This window comes from Lipophrys pholis (genome assembly GCF_963383615.2).
Source record: "Lipophrys pholis genome assembly, chromosome: 13".
Lineage (NCBI taxonomy): Eukaryota > Metazoa > Chordata > Actinopteri > Blenniiformes > Blenniidae > Lipophrys > Lipophrys pholis.
The window spans coordinates 26,364,358-26,369,335 of record NC_137632.1 but is presented as its reverse complement, the minus strand read 5'-3'; the positions used below and the strand labels follow the sequence as shown (position 1 = coordinate 26,369,335).

The 4,978-nt window shown below is 40.3% G+C and overlaps 1 long non-coding RNA gene across 1 annotated transcript; it reads right to left on the bottom strand.

The window, feature by feature from the left end:
• Positions 1-463: 463 nt before the first annotated feature.
• LOC308119254 lies at positions 464-1,805 on the bottom strand. The gene is made up of 3 exons (XR_013935940.1): positions 1,735-1,805; positions 735-794; positions 464-648 (listed from the first exon to the last, which is right to left on the bottom strand). It is a non-coding gene; the product is annotated as an uncharacterized lncRNA (long non-coding RNA).
• Positions 1,806-4,978: the final 3,173 nt, after the last annotated feature.

The window sequence follows — 4,978 nt, the reverse complement described above, 5'->3', positions numbered from 1 at the left end:
GCCTTTGTTGCGGAGAAAATCTAATTGGCTTTTTCGTTCCTTTGAACCTTTTGGGAAGCTAAATGCTTTAGCAACTTCGACTTTATCTTTGTGTGCACTTTCAAGATGCCTTCCAATTTTGGAGCATGGCTTTTTGCAATAGAGACAATGATTTCTTTTATTATATACTCTTTTACCTTTACTTTTCAGGTAAGCAGGAACAACTACATTGCTGTCATGCGTAGCCTGGCTTGAAGTGGGTGTTTCCTCATCAGTAATGTCAGGATCACTGCTGTCTTGTGTTGGATTGTCGCACACAGAAACAGTTTCCTGTCCAGAGACGCTAATCACATCGTCAAACAGGAGATTCCGTTTTTTGCTGGCAGGAGCATCACTGTCCAACTGACAATCTTGAATAGTATTGACGTCACTGCGATTGACATTTGAGTCTTGTATTGCATTGTCAGACACAGAAACCGGTTCTGGGGCAGAGAAGTGTTCCACACCATGATCCAAGATCCATTTCCATTTTTTGATAGGGGTAGCATTATTGCTTAATTCAGAATCATCTTCAGTTTGAGAAGCTGGAACATAGAGTTCTTCACTGTCGCACTCAGAGAGAGATGAACTGTCAAAAAGTTCAGTGTTTTCCAATGATGTGTCTATTATCTAGTAAGAAAAGTCAGATAAGAGTTATGAGACGTGAAAATAATCAGACAATGAAAGTGCAGAGCTGAAGCCAGTAGGAAACTTACAAGGATGCTTTTGGTCCGTCGTAGTTTTGGGATGAAATCTTGACTTCCATGCTTTAAAATCTATGAAGAAAAATACCAATCAAGAGAATAAAGAATAATGATGATTGGATGTTAATGTCACTCTTGCTGACAAACCATTAAATAAGACAGTCCTTAAAAAATAAACTGTTAAGATTTTGGTAAAACCAAAGTAAGTTCCTCTAAAAAGAATCAGCAATTTCTATGAAGCTTTCTTGAGATGTCCAGGTTTGGGGAAAAGATAATCATTCTTGAACTTTCCTATACTAAGATATCATGAAATGTAAAACATTTCACACATTAGACTAGGTACTGCCCTGCAACAATCAAGACATCAGACTCTATTATTTTTAATTAAAGTGAAAAGTCAAACAAAATCATAGTCATTTAACTGGAATCGCTTCGCTTCATATGATTAACGTTTCTTACCAAATGTTAAAACTACCAAAAGAAAGTTTGTGAAATCATTTGTAATAGACAAGTGAACAAACTGGACCGTACACAAGAGAAAAAGCTGGTCAACCTATAGTAAATATCTCACATTGATTGACAAGCTATTAAAAGAGCTTCAGACACACACCAAGTTATCATGCAGCATGGGGACATTTCACACATCAAGGTATCATGCTACATGAGGACATTTCACACACCAAGTTTTCGGAAAATGCAAACTATTACTCAAATACACACAAATAGCTTTATGTTAAAGGTGTTTTGTGGGGACTTCCGTTATTGTTCCAATTTGTAGAAAGTAATAGATCAACCAACACAGTTGGTACACTTTCACATGTGTGACTAATGTCGACAACTCTTCTGTCTTTCTGGTGCTGTATTTCAAATTGTGCTGTCTTCTTCCAACACAACATAAATGGCTTGAAATAGCTCGTTATGATGACCCTTGGTCCGTGCACACAAGAGAAAAAGCACCAAAATAGCCATCATCAACTTTTACATTTGACATTAAGTGAAGAAATCAACGTACCTCCTTTTGAGCAGGACCTGCCTCTGTCCCGCTCTCCTCCAAGATTTGGTCAGGGGTTTTTTCAGGCCTCTCCTCATTCCCACCTTCAGTCAACTGTGAGAACACGTAAAAAAGACAAACTTGCAATTATAACTCCATTATTGTAGAATGTCCCCCTTAACCTACATGGTCTAGACTAGAGGTGGCTCTCCTGGTCCAAGAGTCTCACAAGCAAACACATTTTCAATGTCTTCCCACTCAAAACAACTGAACTCAAAGAAATTGGACATCCAGAAACTTTAGACAAGGCCAACTAACCAGCCAATCAATGCTCTGAAGTGTGCTGGAGCTGGGAGACACACCACACACACACACGCACAGTAAAAACCATGTAAAACGGTCATCCTCCAGGATCAGGGACCCACATCTTTTGATCAAGACTCATTTCAATACCAAAAACATTTGCCAACACTCTGCTCCCCTGGTAACAACACACTACCAATATCCAGTTGTGGAGGAGTATTTTAAAACTGGTCAACCTATAGTAAATATCTCACTCTGATTGACAAGCTATTAAAAGAGCTTCAGACACACAGCAAGTTATCATGCAGCATGGGGACATTTCACACATCAAGGTATCATGCTACATGAGGACATTTCACACACCAAGTTTTCGGAAAATGCAAACTATTACTCAAATACACACAAATAGTGTTATGTTAAAGGTGTTTTGTGGGGACTTCCGTTATTGTTCCAATTTGTAGAAAGTAATAGATCAACCAACACAGTTGGTACACTTTCACATGTGTGACTAATGTCGACAACTCTTCCGTCTTTCTGGTGCTGTATTTCAAATTGTGCTGTCTTCTTCCAACACAACATAAATGGCTTGAAATAGCTCGTTATGATGACCCTTGGTCCGTGCACACAAGAGAAAAAGCACCAAAATAGCCATCAACAACTTTTACATTTGACATTAAGTGAAGAAATCAACGTACCTCCTTTTGAGCAGGACCTGCCTCTGTCCCGCTCTCCTCCAAGATTTGGTCAGGGGGTTTTTCAGGCCTCTCCTCATTCCCACCTTCAGTCAACTGTGAGAACACGTAAAAAAGACAAACTTGCAATTATAACTCCATTATTGTAGAATGTCCCCCTTAACCTACATGGTCTAGACTAGAGGTGGCTCTCCTGGTCCAAGAGTCTCACAAGCAAACACATTTTCAATGTCTTCCCACTCAAAACAACTGAACTCAAAGAAATTGGACATCCAGAAACTTTAGACAAGGCCAACTAACCAGCCAATCAATGCTCTGAAGTGTGCTGGAGCTGGGAGACACACCACACACACACACGCACAGTAAAAACCATGTAAAACGGTCATCCTCCAGGATCAGGGACCCACATCTTTTGATCAAGACTCATTTCAATACCAAAAACATTTGCCAACACTCTGCTCCCCTGGTAACAACACACTACCAATATCCAGTTGCGGAGCAGTATTTTAAAACTGGTCAACCTATAGTAAATATCTCACTCTGATTGACACGCTATTAAAAGAGCTTCAGACACACAGCAAGTTATCATGCAGCATGGGGACATTTCACACATCAAGGTATCATGCTACATGAGGACATTTCACACACCAAGTTTTCGGAAAATGCAGACTATTACTCAAATACACACAAATAGTGTTATGTTAAAGGTGTTTTGTGGGGACTTCCGTTATTGTTCCAATTTGTAGAAAGTAATAGACCAACCAACACAGTTGGTACACTTTCACATGTGTGACTAATGTCGACAACTCTTCCGTCTTTCTGGTGCTGTATTTCAAATTGTGCTGTCTTCTTCCAACACAACATAAATGGCTTGAAATAGCTCGTTATGATGACCCTTGGTCCGTGCACACAAGAGAAAAAGCACCAAAATAGCCATCATCAACTTTTACATTTGACATTAAGTGAAGAAATCAACGTACCTCCTTTTGAGCAGGACCTGCCTCTGTCCCGCTCTCCTCCAAGATTTGGTCAGGGGTTTTTTCAGGCCTCTCCTCATTCCCACCTTCAGTCAACTGTGAGAACACGTAAAAAAGACAAACTTGCAATTATAACTCCATTATTGTAGAATGTCCCCCTTAACCTACATGGTCTAGACTAGAGGTGGCTCTCCTGGTCCAAGAGTCTCACAAGCAAACACATTTTCAATGTCTTCCCACTCAAAACAACTGAACTCAAAGAAATTGGACATCCAGAAACTTTAGACAAGGCCAACTAACCAGCCAATCAATGCTCTGAAGTGTGCTGGAGCTGGGAGACACACCACACACACACACACACACACACACACGCATAGTAAAAACCATGTAAAACGGTCATCCTCCAGGATCAGGGACCCACATCCTTTCATCAAGACACATTTCAATACCAAAAACATTTGCCAACACTCTGCTCCCCTGGTAACAACACACTACCAATATCCAGTTGCGGAGCAGTATTTTAAAACTGGTCAACCTATAGTAAATATCTCACTCTGATTGACAAGCTATTAAAAGAGCTTCAGACACACAGCAAGTTATCATGCAGCATGGGGACATTTCACACATCAAGGTATCATGCTACATGAGGACATTTCACACACCAAGTTTTCGGAAAATGCAAACTATTACTCAAATACACACAAATAGTGTTATGTTAAAGGTGTTTTGTGGGGACTTCCGTTATTGTTCCAATTTGTAGAAAGTAATAGACCAACCAACACAGTTGGTGCACTTTCACATGTGTGACTAATGTCGACAACTCTTCCGTCTTTCTGGTGCTGTATTTCAAATTGTGCTGTCTTCTTCCAACACAACATAAATGGCTTGAAATAGCTCGTTATGATGACCCTTGGTCCGTGCACACAAGAGAAAAAGCACCAAAATAGCCATCAACAACTTTTACATTTGACATTAAGTGAAGAAATCAACGTACCTCCTTTTGAGCAGGACCTGCCTCTGTCCCGCTCTCCTCCAAGATTTGGTCAGGGGTTTTTTCAGGCCTCTCCTCATTCCCACCTTCAGTCAACTGTGAGAACACGTAAAAAAGACAAACTTGCAATTATAACTCCATTATTGTAGAATGTCCCCCTTAACCTACATGGTCTAGACTAGAGGTGGCTCTCCTGGTCCAAGAGTCTCACAAGCAAACACATTTTCAATGTCTTCCCACTCAAAACAACTGAACTCAAAGAAATTGGACATCCAGAAACTTTAGACAAGGCCAACTAACCA